The following is a 17,416-nucleotide window of genomic DNA, read 5'->3' on the forward strand; positions in this document are numbered from 1 at the left end:
ACCCCCCTCCCATCCATATCTCTGACTTTTTTTTTTTAAACCTAACCCCCAATATGATGGTGATCGCTGACTCTCAGCTCAGTGCTCAATGAGTCATCGTCAAATAGATTTATCCCCCTCACACACCTTGCCTTGCCTCCTCCTTGCTGCTCTTCCAGAGCTCCAAACACGCCCAGGTTTCCCCTCCATTCTGACAAATTCTCCTCTTTCTGTACTCTTTGCAAGTCATTTAATTGACATCATTTTTTAAAAATTGTAATCTGAGTTTATATGACCATCCTTATCTGGAATCTCCAAGCTTTTAGCTATTGTTTCCTTTTTTGTTTTGTTTCTGTTTTTGTTTGAGACAGGGCCTCAATCTGTCACCCAAGCTAGAGTGCAGTGGTGCAACCATAGCTCGCTGCAGCCTTGATTCCTGGGCTCAAGGGATCCTCCCACCTCAGCCTCCTGAGTAGCTGGTTACTACAGGCACGTGCCCAACCAATTGTTGTATTTTTTGTAGCAATGGGGTCTCACTATATTGCCTAGGCTGGTCTTGAACTCCTGGCATCAAGCTATCTTCCTGCGTTGGGTTCCCAAAGGGTTGGGATTACAGGTGGAAGCCGTTCACCCAGCCTATTATTTCCTTTAGAACAACTTTTCTCTTAGTCCTCTTTACTTGACAGTTTATATCATGTTTGGAAAATAGACGTGATTTTCTTCCTCCTTAATGCCGGTCCATCTGCATCGTGCCCTTCATCTCAGGGGTGGTCTGCGGCATCTTCTTGCACTCTCACATCTTTCACGCTCATGTTTTTAATCTTTTAATCCCAGACTGGAGGCTTTGATCCTCTATCTTCTTACATCACATTTATTTTGTCACTTTGTCACTATTTTAAACCTCTTAACTTTTATCTCTCATTAAGAGTAACTTTTAAGCCCAACTTCCTAGTTTAAAATTGTAATTTTGTATCTGCTGATTTTAACTTTGTATTACACTTTCATCCTCTCATTTATAGTTTAAGGGTTTCATCTTATTGGTGCTGGTCTTTTGTTGTTGTTGTTGAGACGGAGTCTTGCTCTGTCACCTGGGCTAGAGTGCCATGGCGTTAGCCTAGCTCAGGGGTCCTCAAACTTTTTAAACAGGGGCCAGTTCACTGTCCTTCAGACTGTTGGAGGGCCGGACTATACTTTAAAAAAAACTATGAACAAATTCCTATGCACATTGCACATATCTTATTTTGAAGTAAAAAAAAAACAACAAACGGGCAAAAACACCCGCATATGGCCTGCAGGCTATAGTTTGAAGACGCCTGGTAGCTCACAGCAACCTCAAACTCCTGGGCTCAAGCAATCCTCCTGCCTCAGCCTCCCAAGTAGCTGGGATTACAGGCATGCGCCACCATGCCTGGCTAATTTTTCTATTTTTAGTAGAGACGGGTCTTGCTCTTGCTCAGGCTGGTCTCAAACTCCTGAACTCAAGCGATCCTCCCACCTCAGCCTCCCAAAGTGCTAGGATTACATACGTGAACTACCACGCCCGGCCAGTGCTAGTCTTTTATTTCTTTCATCTTAACTATTTTTCATGATTTTTAAAAAATATATATATATATTTTTAAAGACAGGATCTTTCTCTGTCACCTAGTCTGGAGTACAGTGTTGTCATCCTAGTTCACTGTAACCTCCAACTCCTGGGCTCAAGCGATCCTCCTGCCTCTGCATCCTGAGCAGTTGGGACTACAGGTGTGAGCCGCCATGCCCAGCTAATTTTTATATAAAATATTGGGACTTGCTATGTTGATAGGCTAGTCTCAAACTCCTGATCTCAAGTGATCCTTTCACCTCAGCCTCCCAAAGTGCTGGGACTATGGGACTACAGATGTGAGCCAGGCTAAAAAAGTTATTGGTTTTAAATCTTTGCTGGCTTTTTCATTTTCTCAGCCTAAAATCCTTACTTCTCTGAGTGGTTCCTTCATCTTAACCTTCCAGGCATTTAATCCTCACAAAACCCTATGCAGCCAGTGCGCTATGATCGTCATTGGGCCTGTTTTGCAGATGGAGAAGCTCTTGTCCACAGTCACACGCGAGTGAGGGGAAGGCAAACCCACAGGGCGCTTGGGCCCCACATCTGCTTCCTCTGCTGGCCCAGCCCGGAGCCCCCCGTAACCCCTACAGGGCAGGTGCCTCAGTCCCCCGGCTCCCTGCAGGTGCCCCTCAGGCTGCCTGTGGGCCTCCCTGCCTTTTCAGAACTGCTCTTCCCAAAGTCCTCACTCCGGGGGACTTGAGGGGCCATGGCTCCCCTTTCCCTGGGCCATCACTGACCCCTCTGCACAAGCGTCACCCTGGATTTACTGAAGCATGTGGCTGCCTGGAATCTCATGCCCCCAGGCTTTCTCTAAGGACTTGCACGTTTGCAAATCTGTGGTCTCTGACACCCATGGCCGTGACATGGGTGTCTGACAACCTGCCGTCAGGGCAGGTTATACCAGGAACTTAGAGGGACCTGGGCAGGAGGGCCCCCCCTGAAGCAGCCACCTTGCCTGTGACCCCTCTGGTCTGGCCTGATGCTGGAGTCCAGTGTTGGTGCGAGTGCGGACAGGGGAGGGTCTGTGCCAGGCCACTCTGACACACCGATTTGCTGGACGGACAAGCAGTATTTTCAGCAAGGCTGCGTGTGGCTTGGCTGCCACGTTGCACAACTCCAGGGGGCGCCTTTACATAGCGCACGTAGATTCTGCTGTGCAGGGGTCCTCCCTGTGGGTCAGGGAGCAGCTGGCTCTTGCAGAATTTATCCCTAACAGTAATCATCTTTGGGGGCACCTATGACTGGTTCACAGGTGAGGGCATGACACAAGCCAGCCAGGTAGATTCCTCCCCAGCACCTTCCGCCCGCCTCGGCCTCCCAGAGTGCCAGGATTACTATCTAAGTGTTTTAAAAAAAAAAAATTAGGCCGGGTGCGGTGGCTCACGCCTGTAACCCTAGCCCTCTGGGAGGCCGAGGTGGGCGGATTGCTCAAGGTCAGGAGTTTGAAACCAGCCTGAGCAAGAGCGAGACCCTGTCTCTACTATAAATAGAAAGAAATTAATTGGACAACTAATATACATAGAAAAAATTAGCCGGGCATGGTGGCGCATGCCTGTAGTCCCAGCTACTCGGGAGGCTGAGGCAGGAGGATCGCTTGAGCCCAGGAGTTTGAGGTTGCTGTGAGCTAGGCCGATGCCACAGCACTCACTCTAGCCTGGGCAACAAAGCGAGACTGTCTCAAAAAAAAATTATGTTCCTAAGTTAATTTTACAGTGTTATCTATAAAGGTCTCGAGCAACTTTTAGTAAATTTATTCCAAAATACCTCATATTTTGTTGCGGGCTATTCGATAAGTGGTGCTAGGACAATTAGCTGTCCATATGGAAAAAGAATAAAATTAGATTCCCACTTCCCACATACGCAAAAATCAACTCTAGATGGATTAAAGAACTACATGTGAAAAGTAAAACTGTAAAACTTTTAAAAGAAAATGTAAAATCGGGAAATGTATCAGATTGGAAGAACCCAAAACAATAGTGGCTTAAACAAGCTTTCTCTTACTTAACATTATTTCTATCTCAGGTGTAATCACCATAGCGGTAGGTAAAGAAAAAAAAAACCAAATGAAAACAAAACCAGAAAAATTGTTATTTACAGCGATGTCAAGAATGAGGCTCTCTCGCTCGCTCTCTCATTCTCCCCTTCCCTGCTTTCTCGCTCTTGCTCTCTCTCCCCACAGCCTGTGTTTTTTAATAGTGCAGACTTTATTCACAAATAAAGCTCACAGTAGGGGCAGCCACAGCCTACTACTGGCTGTCCTCAGCATCAGTCTCGTGACCTGGTATTTATTCTTGGGTGTGTCCCTCTCCCAGCTAGACCTGGGCGCCAAGAGAATGGGGACTGTCAGGTCTGTCTCCTCTGCCCCCGTGCCCTGCACATAGCAGATGTTCAATAAATCCTGGTGCAGAGGAGGAGGCACAAACCCGAGCAGTGAAGTGACTTCAGATCCCCAAGTGCCTTATGGAGCATCGACGACAGTAACCTCAGCCCATACAAGGAAATCCTGGGATAGGAGTCGTGGGCCAAGGAGGGGGTACCCCATGGTCCCTGCCCTCTGAGCCCAGCTGAGTGAAGGGCGACCCATGACAGTGCCCAGTGGCCGGGCGCCATTCACGTGTCCAGGGCATGCGGAGTTACAAAGGTCCTGCCACGTGTTGCAGATGCAGGCGTTTGGGGACGGACGGTCCCGTTTGTCCAGGTCCGTGCTAGGCCACGCATTAGATGAGGAGGCAGGAAAGCCAACAAAGAAGGGGACTCTGTCCCTGTTCTTGAAGCCACAGTCAGGGAGGGAGACTGGAGCATCCCGGGAGAAGAGACCCACCTGAGACGTTCGGGTCAAGGTAGGCAGCATGGACAGTAAGGGACGAAGCAGCTCAGAGAAGTGAGAGATCTGGGAAGACTTCCTGGAGGAGGCAGGGTGGAGCTGAGACCTGGAGAACAGAGAGGAAGTGTCTTCCTGGTGGCCCCAGCCCTCAGGGACCCAGGCCCTGGCTCACCCCACTTTTCCTTTCATTGTATCCCCGAGAGGGTCTGCTCTCCCCAAATGTCTGGGGAGTTCACAGAGCACAGGTGACCCTACTGGGATGCAGGGAACAGGTCAATCTGCCACTGGAGCCCTGAAGGACCTTGGACAAATCTCTCCCTTTCTCTGGGTCTCAGTTTCCTCATTTGTGAAATGGGCTCTTCGTACCCATCGCTCTTACACATTTGCTCTAAGGAGAAGGAGATTGTGTGCGGTTTCTAAGCTCCTCAGAGATCACACCACTCAGCCCCCTTAAATCACAGATGGGGAAACTGAGACCCAGTGAGGCTAAGGGCCCACCCAAGAGCATTCAGTCAGGCTCGACCAGCCCCTGCCTGTGACAGAGATGAAAGGAGTGAAGCTGGGTTCCTCTGGGGGGGTCCCCACTTGGAGAGGGGGTTTGCTGTCTTCTTTGGCACCTTGAAAATGTTAATTGGGGGAAATTATGCAAAGGAGCCCAGATTGGAGATGCTCATTTGAATCTCAACAGGGTGGCTACATTAAAAATAGCAGGAAGAAGGAGTTAAGTTTGGGGTTGAAGGGAGGCTGCCAGGTGCCCTGCTCCTGGGCCCCAAGGGGACACCAGGCCTCAGATCCTGAGCGTGGACCGGGTCTCTAACAGCCTGGGGCCCCCAGTGCTGTGGCCTCTAGTCCCTGGAGTACAATCTTTTCACTCACTGGACACTCCAGTGACCAATCTAAAAATCAGTCACTCCTCTGTATATAACCTGCTAAGGCTCCCCAGTGCCCTCAGGGGAAAGCCAGGCCTCTTAGTCCTGCACTCAACGCCCAACCTGCCAGGGCCCCCAGCCTCTCCCACCACATCCGCAGCCCCACCTGGTGCTCCAGCTGAGGGAACCTGCCCTGTGGTCACCCCAGCCACTAGGGTGACTCTGAGCCCTTGCGGGGGCCACTCCTGCTGCCTGGAACGGCGGCTCCCCTCTTCCGCCAGGAGAGCTACAACATCCTTCAAGCACTGGCTCAAAGGTACCTCCCGGTGCCTCCGGGCCAAGCTGGCTGTTTCCGGCTTGCTCTTTCTCCAACACCTTCCAGAGACTTCTCCTGTCATACTTGCTGTTGGGATTGGCGTGTCCCCAGGTCTGGCCGCCCTAGACTACATGTTCCCTGAGGCTGGGGGCCGTGTTCGGGTCGTCACGTGGGCCTGGCCCAGCTGAGAGCCTGCTCCTCGGTCCTGCGCAGAGAATGTTCTGGGTGCGTGACGGCCAGTGGCCTCGGGGCTGCCCCTCTGTGCCCCCACCGTGCCCCTCCCTGTGGAGACGGCTGCGCCAGGCCTTGGTGACTCTGTGCCCCCACCCTCGCTCAGCCTGTCCTCAAGGGCAGTGGGGAGGTGGAGGGGACCTGGAGGGAGGCTGGTTATTAATTAAAAAGCAAGTCATGCGCAGGTCCTGCCTCGTTCCAGTGTGAACGTCAAGGGTGTTAATTACCAGATCGGGCGATAGACCCCGGTTAGGTTTACTCAGGCCGGGGAAGGCTCCTGGCGGTCGGAATATCAATGAGCCCCCGGCCTCCCGGGCTGCGGCCCTGGCTGACAGGGGCTGGGAGGCGCAGGGCACCTTGGGGAGGAGGACGGCAATGAAACAGCATTTGCCACCAGGTACCTCTCACCCCGGCTCCCCGAGGGCCAGGTGGGGCCACACCCTGCCTGTCCACGGCTCACATCGTCTCGCGCCCAACAGCCTTCAAAGATGGGTCCTGTTTTTATGCCCACTTTGGAACGGGGGGCATTAGGGCACAGAGAGGTTTTGTAACTTCATGAGGTCACACAGCTAGCAAGTGGCAGTGCTGGGACACCAGCCTGTGCCCTTAACCACAAGGGACACAGAAGGACCCAGATGAAGTGTGTGGGGGAGTCCTTAGCAGAAAAGGAGAGGGGGAAGGGACCCAGGATGGGCCAGGATCTGGGAGCCAAAGCCACCTTCCACTTCCTGCCCCCCTCATCACCTGCCCCCACCTCCCTGTGTCCATCCATCCTCCCGGGACCCTCAGCAGCCCAGCTGGGCTGAACCAGCTCAACATGTCTCTGTGTCAACCCTGGAAGGCGGTCTCAGCTCAGTGATAGTCCCCAGCGGAATTAAAATAGGCCTGACCTAAATACGAGCACAATGTCAGCGCTGAGAATACGGCTGCGTCAGCACAAACTCCAACCGGGAGGAATAAACGCACTTCGGGATTGACACCCCCCAGCCCGGGAAGGGGCCGGGCTGCCCCAGGCCCAGGGCCGGTGCCAACAATATACACGACTGTGAACACTGGACACTACAATGTCTCCCGTGTGTGCAAACAGACACGAGAGAAAAACACGGCTTCTGTGGCCTGGCTGATGGGAGGGAGTCAGGAGGGGGTTGGGCAGCCCTCAGCACCACCATTGTCTCCCTGGGGAAACTGAGTCTCTGAGAGGTGCCCACCCATGGCAGCACGGCTCTTGAGTGGCAGGAGTGGGGAGGCAGGTCTCTTGGTTTCGGGGCAGGAAGAGGAGCTGAGGGACAGAGAACAGGTTCCTGAAGCAGGAGTGTGGGCCCGTGACCCAGGAGTTCATGCTGGTGGCAATGGCTTTGACTGGCTTTGGGGTGGGGGGTGGTCCCAGGCCTGGGCTGGGCCCCTAAGGTCCAGGCAGACTCCCCTGCCTTGCAGGGTGCACTAGTGATGCGCAAACTGTGCTCGCCTTGGCAGGGAGGGCTTCTTGGGCCCCGCGGGGCCCCGTACCCAGCAGAACTCCATGTTTGGTTAAATACTCTGCTGCTGCTGTCTTGAAATTCTTAATAATTTTATCCTGCGTGTGTGTTTTGTAAGAGAAGCCCAGTGGGACGATGAGCATGACCAGGAGGGGGAGCTACCCGGGATGGGCTTGCCCCAGCTCCTCACAGCCACGGCCACGCCGCCTTGCAGCGTTGGCCTGGCCCTGAGGGCACGGGGCAGGAGTGTTCAGAGGGGCTCAAAGTGGGGACAAGACCAGCATGTCCTGTCAAGTGGCCGTTGACAGCCCTGAAGGCTTTCTGTTCAACCAGAACTTGCCTCCAATGCAGAAAGAAAGCGAGGGCGCCGCAGAACCCCAAGGGGCCACGGGACCCTCTCACGCCCTTCCTTACTCAGGACGGCGCATGGTGGCACACCACGTCCCCTGAATGTGGTGACACGGGCGGGCAGACGGGGGAGACAGGACAATCCAGAAGCCTCTTCCTTACGCATCATAAGCCAAAGGTGGAGCATTGTTGCATGTCTGCGTATCAAGGAGCAAAATAAAAACAGCTGAGTTAGTTTTGTGCAGCGTCTCCACCGCCGTGGCAAGAATGACATGCGTGCTGCTCACATGAGGACCCCGGCCCTGTCGACTCAGCAGTTCTGCTCACGGGCAAGATGCTCTTATAGCTGCGTTTAAAACTAGCCTTGAACAGTATAAAGACAGACGGTAAAGAATTGAAATGGTAAAATGCTAATAATTTAAAATTTTAGTGTTTCCTTACTAAGAATGACATTAAATAGCAAATAAAAATAAAAAACATGTGATAAGTCAAGAGAGACTAAGGAAGAGAAGAAAAAGCTTTATATTTTAGTACCTTTAAGGACACATTTTTGTCTGCTTTTTGAACAATGTGTCCCACATTTTCATTCCGCAATTAAGTAGCTCGCCCTGGCCCTGGGTCCGAACCATTCAGAGTAGGAAGAATGAAGATTGTTTTCTATTTTCTTTTTCTTTATCCAGTTCTTGGCAAACTAGAATGAGGAGGGGCCTCCTGCCCCCAGACCCACCCTGTCCCGGGCCCAGCTCAGCAGAGCCCCATTGCAGACAGGGTCCAGGGAAAGAGGCCAGAAGGCAGCTGGAGCTCAGCCCTCGGCTGATGAGCCCCGGGGGCGCTCACTAGGAAAGCTGGGCTGGTCAGCAGTGGGGACAGCTCCTGGGCAGGTGCCTCCCTCCAGGCTGCTGGATTGGCTCTCCTGAGGAGACAGCAGGAGCTCAGAGTCAGAGCCCAGCACCCGCGTGCCTCCTGAAGCCCACCCCTCCACCCTCCCTCACAGCCCCTTCTTTCGGCCACTCACTCCAGCACAGCTCTGCCAGGCCCTGACTCAGGTGCAGAGACCCAGAGAACCCCCAGATGGGGCTCCAGCCGGTGGCAACCTCTGGTCCCAAGAGAAAGGTATGTGGTTTCAAAGTGCCATGGGCCCACAGAGGCCCAGCAGGAGCTGACCAGCCTGAGACAGGGCTCCCTGCCAGAGGCAGGGATGTGCACTGAGCCCGAGAGGTGAACAGGCAGATGAGGGGGCAGTGAGGACACTCGCCCAGGTGGCCACCGTCCAGGAGCCTTGGGGCTCTCTGAGTGCCCAGCTATCCCTGCCGTGTTATCCTGACAGTAGCCCAAGGAGCCCTCAGGGCCCGCCCAGCGCACAAGCAGAAGATCCTGCCTCGGGATCAAGAGGTCCCAGCACTCTGGGTGCAGGCCTCCCGTCTCAGCCTGTCGGCGCTGCTGTAACAAAATACCCAAGACCAGCCAATTTATAAACAATAGAAATGTATTGTTTGCGGTTCTGGAGGCTGGAAGTCCAAGACCAAGGCTCCAGCAGGTTTGGTGTCTGGGGAGGGCCTGGTCTCTGCTTCCAAGATGGTGCCTTGAACATTGTGTCCCCACGTGGTGAAAGGGACGGAAGGGCCAGAGAAGAGCCTAAGCTAGTTCCCTCCAGCCCTGCATAGAGCACGACTAGTCGCCCATTTGTGAAGGCAGAGCCCTTACCATTTAATCTCTTACCATAAAGGCCCCACTTCTTAATACTACTATAATGGGGATGAAGTATCAGCACAAATTTTGGAGGGAACACCACCATTCAAGCCACAGCAAAGCCCTAGACAGGCCCACCCACCCCTCTTTCAATCAACAAAAATCTATCTCAGTTCCTCACGCAGTGTTCTGGGTGCAATACATAGAGCAGAGAACCAGACGGACCAGAACTCTCTCGTGGGGACAGATAGCTGGAAGGGAGCAAGAGGCCGGCGAGGGACAGTCTCGGCTGTCACAGGTGACGGGAAGCTCCAGGGCCAGCAGGGCTTTGGATGGAGTGGACCTGGACAGACTGTTTCTCAGAGCTGGATGCTGCTTTCAGGGGTCCTAAGTGATGTCCAGAGGCATTGAGGAGCACCCTAAGGAGGTCCCAGCAGGCAGGAGCTGAGGCCCAGAGCAAACATCAGAACAAATTAGAGAGTGGCTCTGCTCTGAGCACAGGAGCTGACCTGTAATGGCAGCCCCAGGGTGGCCTGGACTTGAGTCTCCAGCTTGTCCCTGGGACACAGCCTACCTAACCCCTGAGGCCCCAAGGAGTCTAGACGTCTACTGTGTCTGTCCTCCCAGGTTCCTGGCCTGCCTTCCCCCGGGGCCCCTTAGGCTGCAGGGAGCTGGGGCTGGGGCCACACGGTGTGTGGCGTCCTGATAGCTAATGCCCTGGAGCCTTTTTTTTTCTTTCTTTTTCTTTGAGACAGAGTCTCACTCTGTTGCCCGGGCTAGAGTGCCGTGGTGTCAGCCTAGCTCACAGCAACCTCAATCTCCTGGGCTCAAGCGATCCTCCTGCCTCAGCCTCCCAAGTAGCTGGGACTACAGGCATGCGCCACCATGCTCAGCTAATTTTTTCTATATATTTTTAGTTGGCCAATTAATTTCTTTCTATTTTTAGTAGAGACGGGTCTCGCTCTTGCTCAGTCTGGTTTCGAACTACTGAACTTGAGCAATCTTCTTGCCTTGGCCTCCCAGAGAGCTAGGATTATAGGCATGAGCCACCGTGCCCGGCCTGCCCTGAACAGTTCCAACCTGTTGGCATGCGGTAACTCAATTCCCACAGCAAACTCCATGGGGTGAGCAATCTCTTCAAACCCATTTGATTTGTGGGGACACTTATAGCCTGAGCAAGAACGAGACCCCATCTCTAAAAATAGAAAAACTAGTGGGTGTGGTGGTCCGTGCATGTAGTCCCAGCTACTCGGGAGGCTACAGCAGGAGGATCGCTTGAGTCCAGTTGTTTGAGGTCGCTGTGAGCTATGATGATGCCACTGCACGCTAGTCCGGGCAACAGGGGGAGACCTTATCTCAACAGGGGGAGACCTTGTCTCAAAAAACAACAACAACAAACAAACAAGGAAGGAAGGAAGGACACTTAGACACAGAGAGGTGAGATTATTTGTCCAAGACACCAGCTAATAAGGTGCAGGGCTGAGATTTGTACCACTAACCACTAGGCTAAACGATCTCTTTATCTCTTGGTTCCCTTTGGTTTCAGCTTAGATGGCCCAGCCCCTTTTAGACTCCATTTAGGATGAAGCCGAGAAAAATTCATTAGAATGTTCGATAACTCCTCTCATTAGACAAAATAAAAAACGGAGGCTCAGGGAGGGAAAGGGACTTGCCTGCAGTTGCACAGCGACTCTTGACTCCCTGCGGAGGCTCTGGAGGGGGGCGAGCAGTCCCATCCTGCCACCTGGACACTTCCCTTCTGAGATCTGAAAGGGTCCTGGCCCTCAGTCTCAGGGGACCTGCCAGGCACGAACTTGGTGATCGGGCAGTTTGTGCCACGAGGCAGGTGGGGGCTGACACCCACCTGTGGTTACAGGGATGTGGAGAGGAGGCTGGGATGGCGGGATCCTGGCTCCTTTTGTCCGTGTACTCCTCCCCCAACGCCTCTGGAACAAGAACACACGTCTGCCTTCCTCAGGGGCCTGAGCGGATGAGTTGACTTCACCTTCTACCTGGGTTGCCTCCCCCTGTCTTTTTCTAAGCAGCCCAGCCCCAAAGGTGCAGCTCCCGGCCGGCCGGCCCCCCTTCCCTGACCACTTCTCCCCCCTCCCAAACTTCCAAATGGGCTGGTCTCCATGTGTGCTCTTGCTGTTGGCACCAAGGCCACTGTCTGTGACCTTGGTCCAGAACAGCCGCCTTTTAAATCAACTTCAATGCCAGTTCAAGTAAATTAACATTTCTCTCTCAGATGCACCCTCGGGGCAGGGCTTGCAGGCTCTCATGACCACATGGGCACTCCCAAGACCCCTCCATAAAAAAGCTTCCTTTTTCCTTTCCATGTGAGCCGTCTCGTACCTGCTATGCCAGTGCAGAGGGTCCTGTGTGTGGCCCAACGCAGCAGCCAGGGGGAAGGGGAAGCTGCAGGACGACCTTCCAGGTTGTGGGGACAGGAGTGTTGTGCCTCTTTTTTAAATTTTGTAAAGATGGCTGGGTGTGGTGGCATGCACCTGCAGTCCCAGCTGCACTGGAGGTGGGTGGGAGGATGGCTTGAGCCCAGGAGTTCAAATGTAGCCTGGGCAATATAGTGAGACCCTCATCTCTAAATAAATAAAATAAAATAAAATAAAATAAAATAAAATAAAATAAGTAAAACATTTTTAAGTGTATGTCCACCCCTTCAAGGTGCTGAGGTGGTTTCTCTGGGCTCCACCAGCTTCCTACTTCCTGGAGGGTCCCCAGGTGCCAGGCTGTGCCATGTCCCCAGGGCCAGGGTCACCTGGGAGGTTGGGCTACCGCGGACCGAGGCAGGGAGCAGGGAGCGCAGGCAGGGCAGGCCAGCCGGCCCCAAGCTCCCGGGTCTCAGGGCCCTGGTGGAGGGGGCAGGACGGGCCAGCTGTGAGCTCTCCCAGGGCTCTGAGGAGTCTCGACCCCACTACATTGAAGTGCGCCTGCATTCTCTGCTCATTTATTTATTTTCAGAGCAGGAAAGTGGATTTGAAATGCTCCTTCTGAATGTTTACCCCTGGGGGGACGTCGGGCTGATGAATAATGCAGGGCAGCCGGGACTGGGGGCCTCCTGCCCCAGGAAGGCGCCAAGTGGCCACGCCGCAGCCGGGCCTGGACAGCTCCCTGCCCTGCCACTTGCTGCTCTGTGAGTGTGGGCAAGTGTCTCTGAGTCTCAGTGTCCCCAGCTCTGAGATGGGGTCATTGAGCCTCTGCTTGGGGCTGCTGTGGTTCTGTTTGCCACTTGCAGAGTGGCCCCGTGGGGTGCTGGGCCCATCCCCAAAGCTGCCTCACCCCTGCCTGGGCATCACGGCTCTTCCTCCCAGAGCTCAGAGCCCGGCAGCCTTCTCTAAACACACGCTGAAGATTAGCACAGACGGAAGGTAGCGCCAGGCTGCCAAGGGCCCAGGCCGGGTGGGGCCGTGGTGGCTGAAATGGGCTCTTCCTGTTCCTGTCCTCAGTGATCCTGGTAGGGCTGTCTTAAAGGGGCCATTTAAATGCCTGATCCTACTCTGGGCCTCTGCCCTCCCTTCTGGGCAGAAAGGGGGGCCCTCTGGATGCCAGAGATGTCCCTTGTCCCCCAGGGGCTGTGCCTGGGGCACTGTCCTGTCCCTCCCAAAGCCCTCTGCCAAGACCCCTCAGAGTGCCCCCAGCCTGCAGTCAAACCCAGCTGGGGGTGCCCTCTGTTGGTGGGGTGACAGATGGCATGCCCCCCACCCCCAGCAGGCTGCTAAGTGCTGGGGCCGAAGCAGGGACATCTCAGGTTAGACACAGGCGAGTAGATCTTGTTCAGATGGACGAGCCAGCAGCCGAGCAGCAAGTTCTCTGGAGCTGGGGTGGAGGGCTGGGGGGCTTGGCTGGGAGCGGGGGAGGGGCCTCGGATCTCCGGGCAGCACCCCACCCCCTCCTGCAGCGCTGGGAGGCAGTGACCTCACGCTACACTCTATCATAATATTTACCAACAGCACTGCAATTGAGCCAGGCAGCTCGGCAATTATAATCATGTTATCATTATTGCTGATAATTCTGATCATAAGCATAAATTAGGCACAGGAGCAAGGCGCAGCGGGTAGAGCAGGAGGCAGGGACACCTCTGGGAGGGGGGAGGTGAGACGGGCCTCCTTTCCTCCCAGCCCCTCCCGTCCCCTCCTGTCTCTGGCCATGGCCCCTCCTGAGGCCTGGCCCAGGGGACACTGGTGGCTCCAGGTGGGCTCTTCCTGCCAGGGTCCCGGGGCTGTCCTGACCACCTTACACAGAGCCCCACTCCGCCTCGCACAAACTATTAAGGTGCAATTATTACGGAGACGGTCGTTCCAAATTGATCTTTCAGTTACTCCACAGCTGCAACCATGGAGACGGCCCCAGCTCAATTACATGCCTCTCTCTGTTCTTTAAAGATTCCAGCGGAGGAGAATCGGAGGAGAGCGCGGCACAGGCAGCGGGGGCAGAGGCGCCGAGAGGCAGAGACGACAGAGACAGAGTGCAGGCCAATGGAGACCCCCAGAGACAGAGACAGAAATGGAGGGACTGACCAAGACAGAGAGAGAAACACAGAAGCTCAGAGATACCCTGAGAGAGACAGACGTAGAGACAGAGAGAGATGACAGATCCCAGATAGCGGGGAGAGATAGAGGCTCAGAGATAGGGACAGAGGAAGGACAGCTGCCTGAGACAGACAAAGACGAGAGACCCAGGGAGAGAGAGCTGGGCAGCCAGCCTCAGACCCAGAGAGAAGCAAAGAGAGGAAGAGACAGAGACCTGGCAGAGACAAAGACTAGGACAACCCTCCCCCCCCCATTTTTGCCGGTGACAGCTACATAAAAGGACAAGCAAACAACAGATAGAGAGAAACAGAAAAATAGACACCAACAATTTGCTTTGGCCAATGAGGCCCGTTTGCATTCATTCATTCATGCAGCAAATGTTTACAGAGCCCTACTGTGTGCTACACTAGGTGCCAGGTACTGGGGACAACCCCCTTCTGCCCTCACAAGGGGCTTAGAATTTAATGGGTGGGTCAGATCCAATCATCGCCCAAGCCATGCATGATTTCCACTGGGTCTGGTGCACAGAGGAGCTGAGGGGCTCAGAGAGGCTTGGTGGGGCGGCCGGGCCAGAGCGGCCAGGAAGGCTGAGCTCTGGAGAGTGAGGGGCTGACCTGGCAGAGCACCCGGGCAGAGGGGCACGCCCACCTGCTAAGGGAAAGCAAAGATTTGGGTCCAAGGCCTGGGCCACACCCCTCCCTGAGGAGTGGGGGTGGCGGTGGTACAGAAGGCTGGTGGGCAGAAAGGGAGACCCCGGGTGAAGCTTTTTCCTGGGGGCAAGGGAGTGTAGCAGGGTCCTTCATTTCCAGAAAATCCTGGGGCAGGAGAGAAATATTTTAGCAGGTGGTGAAACTCCCGGCCCAATTGGCCTTTGGTGTGGGGCGGAGGGCAGTGTCCAGTGGGTTTACCATTCCCCACAGAGCTGGAGGGGCGTGGCCCTGGCAATCCCCCTCCCTCCACAGGCTAAGCAGGGTGCCCCCTCTGGCTCCCGCACGCACCCAGGGCCCCTTCCTCACCGCACACTCCCCAACTACTCCCAGGGGCAGGGACTGGGTCTAGGTGACGCCTGGCCCAGAAAGGGTGCTTCAGTGGAATCGCGTCTCAGGGCCAGTCTAGCCCAGCTGGATGCCAGGCCTGGCTGCTGGTCTGGGCATTGGCGGCTGTGACAGAGGAGCTGGCGCTGGGAGCCTGGTGGCATGGGGGACATGGCCCCAGCAGTCATGGCTGTGAGCTGGTGAGCGTCGCAGAGCCAGAGCTCGAATGGTCCTCTGAGAGCATGAGGTCCTCTGAGAGCATGAAGTCCCATACTTGAGCTGGCATTGAAAAAATTTGGGGACCGTGTTCTAAAATGGAGAGTCCTCAGCATTTCTCCTAACTCCCAGCGTCTGAGCCAACACGTCTCCTGGAAGAGTCTGGCCCTGTGCTTTTAGCAAGCACACAAAATGAGGATACTGAGGCCCAGGTCCCCTGAAGTCAGTGGCTGACCCAAGATGGAAGATGCTCCCACCTGCCCCCACAACCTGGCTGATCCACTGGCCACGCCTGGTCCCTGCTCTGTGCCAAGCCCTGGGCTGGCAGTGGGCTCACCACAGGCCATGGGCTGCATTAGGAAGCCCCTCTGCAGGAAAGAAAGCCGAGGCTCAGAGAAAAGAAATGTCCCCGAATGATGCAGCTGCGTTTCAGGCCCAGACCGATGCTCTTCTTGCTGTGCCAGCTTTGCAGGGAGGGGTGCCTGGCTGCTGGAGTCCCCTCTCCCCAGCACCCTTCTGCTGCCTGAGGAGCTGGCAGGGTGGGGCTGGGACTGAGACCCCCTCCACCCCAGGCAGTGCAAAGAGACAAACAGAGTGGACCGCCCCCCCCCAAGCGCCCTTGGTTTCTTGGTTTTTTCCCAGTGTCGGGGAAGTTGCTTTGAAGCCTTTCTCCTCCATGTTTCCTGTTCTGGACCTGAAGTTGTTCTAAGTGCTCACTCATTTATCACTGAACTTGCTTCACAGAGCAGCTGCCTGGGATTTGCTGGAAAACCAAGCCTGCCGGTTCCCCCTGGGCTGGGGGGCTGGCGGGGCGGGGTGCCGAGTGCCAGGATTCTGCAAGCGGGGGCCCCTCCTGTGGATGATGTGAGGGCAGTGACATTGTTCCCCAGCTTCTCCCAGCTCAGGCACCTCTGAGTCCCTTTATCCCTCCCAATGGGCATGATAGATACTGTCACCTCCCTCATTGGGGATTAACGGAGATGATACACGTAAGACGTTTAGCACCGATAAATGAGAAGCATTCAATAAATGCTAGCTGTTGTCACCATTGCATTTCCAAAGGCTGCTGTGCAGAGTAGGGGATGGGGGGGGTGGAAGGTGAGGGCTGGGGCTCTCCAGGGGCCCCTCACAGGAGCCAGAGCATAAAGGGACCCGAGAGTGACCCCAATCCTGCTTCTACCCAGTGCAGTGCCACACTTATCTCTTATGCGACTTGAACTTCTATGTGAGAATTTATTGGAAAGGGGTTTTGTGACTTAAACAGGGTCAGAAAATGATCCTCTTAGACCTGCATGGTCCACTATGTGGCATGTGAAGTCTGTCTCGTCCAAATTGAGATGTGCAGTTAAGTGTGCACGAGCCCCTAGTTTTCAAAGACTTAGCATAAGAACAAGAATGTAAAAAAGCTCAATTTTTAAATATTTATTATTAATAACAATTCTTAAATACTATTTCATGTAGAAATGACAACATTTTTGGATATCCTGGGCTAAATAAAATGTCTTATTAAAATTAATTTCACCCATTTCTTTTGACTTTTTTAATGCAGTTACTAGGAAATTTGAAGTTTACATGGCATGCATTTGTTTGTTTCTGTGGAACAGTGCTGAGCTAGACCGAGAATGGGGCCGAACCCCGGGACCTGGGAGGGTGAGGCTTCAGAACTGCCCACGTCCTAACGTGGTCCTCCCTGCTTCCAAGTGTCCCCACCCCAGCTTGCCAGGGTACTTGAATCCCAGCACTAGAGTGTTATTTTGGGGATTCTGGAAGCCTTGGAGGACTCTAAGAGGTTGCTCTGCAGATCAGATACCCCAGTGAGGGAGGGGATTTCTGGTTTTTTAGCAACCCAGAGGAGCTCTGGGTACCAAGAGCTGGGAGGACAGGGCCCAGGCAGGTGATGAGCAGACTCCTGGGGAGACAGCCCAAGCTAAGGTTGGAGGTTTGGGTCACAGACACAGGGGCCCAGCAAGCCTGCCACCTTCCCCCTACCCCTTGCCTGGTCCCTGTACCACCGAGCACCCCGGCTGTTGGGCATAACACGTATCAATGACGTCTAGGCTACAGACTGCATTCGCCCTTTTGTGACGTTGTTTTATGGATCCTGCCTCGGAAACACATTCCCATACCTCGATCTTACTTTCCCTCTGGCTTCCATGATGGGATAGGAGCTAGGTCCCTCTGAAGGGAAACGGGAGTCGTTGATTCCAGAAGACATTCAAGCCTCATTTTTAAAGGATGGATAGCAACTATCAGATAAAATAATCGTCCTGAAAATATAAGGAAAGCCATGGGGATGGCAGAAA

This window comes from Microcebus murinus, chromosome 19, assembly GCF_040939455.1.
Source record: "Microcebus murinus isolate Inina chromosome 19, M.murinus_Inina_mat1.0, whole genome shotgun sequence".
Lineage (NCBI taxonomy): Eukaryota > Metazoa > Chordata > Mammalia > Primates > Cheirogaleidae > Microcebus > Microcebus murinus.